We start from the raw sequence: 7372 nt of genomic DNA, 5'->3' as shown, positions 1-7372 counted from the left end.
GAATCTGTTCTGGTTACAACATTTATCTTTTTATAATGGAAGCATAGACGGTGTTGTCCACCTTCTTTTTTAACTAACACCACAGGCGAACTCCATGGACTATTGCTGGGTACAATTAAATCATTATCTAACATATATTGCACCTCCTCTGTCACTATGTCTCTCTTTACTGGGCTAAGTCGGTAGGGGCATTGTTTAATATGCTTTGAATCCCCCACATCCACATCATGTTCTAGAACCGTAGTCCTACCTGGAGTGTCTTGAAAAATATCTCTGTATTCATTAAGCAGGTTAATTAATGATAGAGACCTGTCGTGATCCAAATACTGATATTTAATTTGTAAATTATTAAAAATTTCAGAATTGCTGTTCAATGCATCATGTGTAACAGATAATTTATTATTAACTACTGATTCTACTGTATCTACTTCTGTGTCTACTTCTACATTAACTAAGGTGACGGAATCCACGTCTACATTTCCAACTTATTCTACTTCTCTACTTACATAAGTTTTGAGCATATTAATGATATACTCGAGTTTTTTTTCCACTTACCTGGGGTCATTATCAAATAATTGACATTATTATATTTCTTCATAACCATCCAGGGCCCTGAAAACTGTGCCCTCAAAGGATTTCCAGGGAAGGGCATCAAAACTAAAACACTATCTACAGGTTTAAACACCCTTTCTATAGTCCCAACATAGTATTTCTTTTTTATCACCACCTGGCTTTCTTTTAAATTCTCCTTAGCAAACTCCCAAGCCTTTCTTAATTTTTCTTGAAGTCCTGACAAATAATCAAGAATGTTGATCTCGGGAGTCTCCCCCTCCAAATATTCACATACAACTTCCAAAGGCCCATGCACACAATGCCCGAAAACAAGCTCGAAAGGAGAGTATCCCAAATCCTCATTAGGAACGGAACGAATGGCAAATAAGGCATACGGGACCTCCTTATCCCAATCTCTTCCTGACTCCATGCAAAACTTCCTCTAAATAGACTTTAAAGTCTGGTGGAACCGTTCCACCTGGCCATGACTCTCAGGATGATATGAGGAAGAGGTAATGTGTCTTACCCGTAATTCAGACATTTTATTCTTAAAATACTTGCTTGTGAAATTAGTAGCACAATCAGATTGCAAAGTGCGAAGTATACCAACTTAGTAAAGAAGCCAATTAAATTAGCGACGATCTTTTCACTCCGAATACTCCTCATGGGAATAGCCTCCGGGAAGCGAGACATCCGATCCACAATTGTTGATAAATACTCATTACCACTGCGCGTCCGCGGGAGAGGACCAACAACATCGATCACCACCTCCCCAAAAGACTCCCTAACTGAAGGTATGGGAATGAGTGGGGCTTTACATATCTTTTGGTTGGGCTTCCCCACCAACTGACACACTTTGCAAGAAAGTACACAGTGCTTTATATCTCGTCGCTTTTTGGGCCAATAAAATGTTGTGGACCTTCTGAAGCATTTTACTGACCTCAAAATGCCCAGCAAGATTATTTTTATGAGCCAAGAACAAAATTTTGTTCCTATACGCATCAAGAACTACCAACTGACGAGAAACTTCTACCTGGTCAGCAGGTGTAACAGCTGACCCACTAACCCTCTAAAGTAACCCTTCCTCTTTACAGAATACTGGCTTAGATAAATCACTAATATCACTACTAATTACTTCATTAAATTCAACAGTCTGGGCTTTTCTAAAGGTTTTGGAATCCCACACCATGTCTCGAAAATTAAGTATACCCTTTGTCACAAAGTCAGTCTTATATCCATCAATCACATCCAAATCCAACTTAACCTCGGCCAGGTCAACCTCTTTTGCCTTTGACCTTGTTATCACAGAGATAGGTTTTAAAATATCATCTATAAGATAGTGGTCATCCCCTACTTCGACCACAGAGAGAATTGGAAAGATACAAGATTCATCTGTAATAGACAAATCGTTAGCAAAAATTACATCTATCTTGGGAATTGGCAAACTATCAACAACAGCCAACTTTACCTCACCTGAAAAATAATTAGTATCAAGAAAAATGGTTTCTCATGGGTATGAATCCACTCTGTTCGGGAAACCACTCAATACGACATACTCATCATTCCTATATACATATCCATCCGGGACAGACCCTTGTAAAATTAATGACTTGCAGCCCTAGTATCTCTCAATACTTTAACATTTGTCCCAATCTGTTTAGTCTTATCCGTGAAAATAGATCCGTCAGTTATGTACTTACAAAATCTAAGTTATCTAGGTTCGCCTTCCTTTGGCGGTTCAGCTGCTGTTACAACACTGACAGGTTTCGGGTTTCTTTCAAAATATTTCCTTCTTGAGAAACACTGAGACTCGACGTGACCTCTTCTACTATACCAATATCAGACTATTCCTACTAGTATCAACATAACTGCAAGAAATACCATTATTTAAAGTACTACTAGTTTTATTATCATTATCTCTATTCCTATTAATCGTATTTCTGTCAAAATCAGGTTTCTCCGACTCCTGTTATCTGTTTTGGTTATTCCTTCTCCAACTACCAGTGAAAAATTTCTTATTGTTTACAGATACTTTCCTAGTTACCTTTTTCTGCTTGTGGGCGAGGGAGTACTCATCCGATGCAATAGCGATCTCCTGCAAGGAGTCCAGTTTTAACTCATCCAAATGTAATTTTAACTCCCTAACCACAGTCTTTTTAAATTCCTTTACCAAAATTAATTCTTTTAATTTAGAAAAATTATCAATATCCCTTGACTTCAACCAGTCCTCACAAAACTGCTCTTTCTGCCTTGCATATTCCACAAATGTCATCCCGGACTCTTTCTTAAAATTGCAAAATTTCGGCCTATAGGCCTCAGGAGGTAAATCATAGGCCTTAACAATTAGGGCTTTCACTGTGTCATAATCGTTACAAAGATCTTCCTTAAGTGTGTTATATACACGCTGAGCCTTCCCTTTTAATCGACAGTGAATCATAGTGGTCCACATGTCCTTTGGCCAAACCAACCTTTTAAGTATCCTCTCAAAAGAAGTGAAAAATTCCGGAACATCTTTCTCATTGAACAAAGGTACCAATTTCAACGCTGATATTACATTAAAATTATCCCCAGGACTACTATTTCTTTTATTACTACTGTTACGTACTCTCTGCAAGATAATCTCGTGTTCCCTTTCCTTAGCTTTTTCTTCAATTTGCATTTGCATGGCTTTTAACTCTAACTCTTTAATCTTCGCTTCCTCCCTCAAAATACTGATTCTCAATTCACTTACCTGATGAATGTTACTTTTATCTAGTTCCTAGTTTCCATCGTTAGTGACTTTGCCCTGTTCTTCATCTTTGTTCATATGTGAAACACTTACTCTATTTTGGTACTCTTTAGCAGCTTTTAGTTCTTCTTTAAGTAACTGCCCCTTAGGAATTTCTGATGGCATTTCCAAAAGCTAAAACTGAGACAAGAACCACAACTCCTCTCGTTTCAAATAAAAAATATTGTCTTTCCAATCAGGGTTACTGAAAATTCAGCGGCAGCCTTCTCAACCTGAATCTCGAAATAAGGCATATTCTAAGTTAAAAGAGGAATGAGGAAGAGAGGGGGGCGGGGAGAAAATACTCCTATCACTTAAAAGCCAATCAAGCAAAACTATCCTCCCACTTTTCTCTGCACTCCTCCTCGAGAAAATCCTGTGAACGTTGATGTCTGGTAATAGATCCTGTCACGGTCACCATTTATGTTATGACCTCTTAATAGATGGTGGCGAGTTCACAGATTCTTTATCTACCATAAAGCCCTTACCACTACGATAATGAGTACTACTCATACCAGTACAAAAACAATCCAAGGAATTTCTTCAAAGAGAAGGATACAGAGACTAAATAAACACTTAATTATTTATTACAATTAATAACTTAAAATCACAAAGAAATCCCTTGAAGACTCTACTTTAGGGAAGAAAAAAAATGATGATTACAATTCCACAAAGACATTCGCCTAGCTAACTAGCACACTAAAGTAAAAGAAAAAGTTAGTAGGTAGAGATAGAAACCACATATGCACGGGTCGTTGTGATAGAAAGAGACAAAGTAGGAAAATAACCTTAAACCTAATTAATTCACACAGTTAAATGACAATGAAAAAACATTGTGATTACTGAAAATGAACATCACCTAGCTAATATCAATTAACTATTCCTCTACAAATCCTATTCCCTTAGCAACATGTCACGTAGTTTCATCTCCAAGCATAAATTTCAGCAGTGCCACAAAGTAGGAACACTCAACATAAGTCGTTTATGGGTAGAATGGTCACGACAAATCACCCAGGGTCTCCGATCTTACCCTTTTCTCTGCCCTTGGGAGGCCCCTTAACCACTACAGAGGTTCAGCAAGCTGAGGGCAAGGGCTACGACGGATGAGGCTCGCATCCAAAAGTATAAAATGCAAGGAAGGGCATCACACGGCCCCTTACACGAACTGAGAAAACTTCAGCAAAATACAGTTCATAGGGGGTGGCAAGGAACACCTCCAAGATGCCACCAGCTGCAAAAACATCGAGGACGTCTTCAGAATATTTCACCAAACTTGCCACAAGCCGTCAGGAAATATGGGAGCTGAAAACCTCTTTATACGGAGCTGCTAACTGCCGTTTTTTCACTCCGAAGGGACCCACATCACCAACGGAGATGAAAACAAAACAGGCGATGAACAGTCTAAAGACCATCAACATGAAAGGTTAAAAACACTTACAAGGGTGACGTACCAATTTGAAACTACAGCTACTCATTGAGGGGAGGAAAACATCCCAAGTACAGCCTTCAAAAGACATAAACAAACCTGGACAAAAACAAGCAAAAATCTACTTTAAAATGGGAAATCAAATGCAGAGCCAAAATAAAAAGAATAAATTAGATATGTTAACTCCATTACACTATGAAAGTGGGACATTCACAAATTTTGCAATGAAAGCCTTTGCGAATGGCAGGCTTTCATTGCAAAGTTTGTGAATGTACCATTTTCATAGGCTTTCCTTAATATCATCATATCATCTACTGAGACTAAATTCCATAGTGACACTTAAATCAAAGGATTCTATTGCAAAAACCTGCCATTGCCAACGTTTCTAAAGGTATCATTCCCAAAAACTTATGTTGCTAATGTTTGTGAAGGCCTGGTTATTTTAAGAAGTCATTGTCAACGTTTATAAAGGTCACAATCCCATGAAATGTCTTTTCCAGCAATTATGGAGGTCCTCTTCTCAATGGTTAGCGTTACCAGAGTTTACTGTATGTAGGTCACATTACCCTAGGACATCCTTGCCATCATTTATAAATTTCCATTTACAATTGTGTTCGGTTTCTGCGTACGTGAATGTCTCCATTCCCATATATTTCCATTGCCAATGCTTGTGAAGGTCAGATATCTATGAGCACTAATGGCTAATATTTACATTGGCCCCATTCCAATAAGATACTGTCACCAGCATTTATGGTGGTTGTTACACATTAGTTAGCGAGCAGGTCCCAAAGCACTGAAAACTACAGTTCTACCTCTAAGTTATTTTACTGCTAAAAACAGCTCAGTAGCATAAGGTAAATCATGTGAGGCTTATAAAATAGATCATGAGCTTAAAAACCCCTGTCCCATGATAACTGGCACTTTAAAACCCGCACCTATATCAGTATTTACCAAGATAGCATAAGTTGTCCTAGCGAACATCTGCAGGGTCACTCTTACAAATGCAAAGAGCTATAGACAAGAAAATAATATGAAACATTCCTTTTTTGTTACAGTAGACTGAAGCCCAGTAAAGCTTCATGATCACTGATATTTAGATCGTTTGCCGTCGGTAAACCACAGAATTAAAAAATGAAGAGAATGGTATAATTTCACATCAAAAGATGCTAACCAAAGCCCAAATAAGCAACGTTCAAGTGGAATGAACCTTCTCATGAAAGACTCGGTAACAATGAATAGAGCAAGAAGCAGAGTAGGCAAGACTGGAAGCAATACCTACAAATAGGGACTCCCGCTCACCAGTGAGTGTCCATGTGGTCATCTAATGCAAATAGTGCAGCATGTCCTTAGTGATTATCAACTGAGCCACATCTGTATACCCGAAAGACCTACTGGGCACTAACAAAGGTAGTAAACAATGCATTCCATATTGACGCGTTTAGATGTAATAATGATAGTCTCAGTAGCATAGGCGCTCATTGGCTATGTTTATGATTGTTCTATTCCCAACGGCTGTCATAAATTTAACTAATGATATTGAATGTTTCATTCCTATCGTCTTTTATTGCCAACATTTATGAAGATCCCACTCCCATCGGTGGTTGTTATCAAACTTTTTTAGGGTACTGTCTCATAGGGCACCATTCCGACTTTCATGACACTCCTATTTCCATTGTGTGCCATTACCAGCGTTAAGGCTGTGATTGACTGAAATTTTCTGGTATTTTTTCCACACGCTATCATTGCTATCATTTATGAACAACCAATTACTGTAAGTTGTCATTAGCAATAATTGGGAATTGCATATTCCCAAAGGCTATCATTTGCATTGCATATAAAGGACATCTTACAAATTATCTGTAACCATGTGTGCTAATCTTCCAATTCCAAAAGCAGTTTTGCAAACATTTATGAAGGTCCCATTCCCGTAAGTGCATGAATGTCTCACTCTAAAAGGTTATCATTACTGATGTATCTTAGTATCCTAACAACTTGAGATTTCATCATTAATGTTCTGAAATACCTCATCCTCACAGCCTCGCATTACCTCTGCTTGTGAAGGTTCTTTTCTTATAGGGTTTCACCGTTAACGTTAAAAAAATTCCATTCCGTTACACTGCTATTGCCAACGTTTTTTAGGATTTTATTCCCCTAAGCTATATTTCCATTTTTAAAGAAGCTCCCCCTACCACAGACAGTCATTATCAATTACTATGGATTTCTCATTACCAATGTTTTAGCATACAGCATTCCTGTTGGCTGTTATTACCAATGTTTGCAAGGGTCCCATTATTACTGGCTCCCATTATAAATAATAACAAAGTTATATTATCAACGGCTAATATCTTATAGTTTAAGAAGGTCTTATTTCTTGAGACCGAGTTTACCTTTGTATGTAAAGGTTGTATTCAGATAAGATCTTATTGCTCATATTTATTAGGGCTCCAATCCAAAGGGCTGTCATTGCTACCGTTCAAGGTCCAATTTTTACAAGGAGCCCTCACAAATGTGTATGCAAGTCCCATTACTATATATCATCATTGATAATATCTACAAAGGTCCTACATGCAAAAGCTCTCTCCATTAACTGTTATAATGGATCCCTTTCCATAACCTGTCATGACCAA

The sequence above is a fragment of the Palaemon carinicauda genome, chromosome 17 (assembly GCF_036898095.1).
Source record: "Palaemon carinicauda isolate YSFRI2023 chromosome 17, ASM3689809v2, whole genome shotgun sequence".
NCBI lineage: Eukaryota > Metazoa > Arthropoda > Malacostraca > Decapoda > Palaemonidae > Palaemon > Palaemon carinicauda.
The sequence above is the reverse complement of the archived record's forward strand: the minus strand, read 5'-3'. Positions refer to the sequence as shown.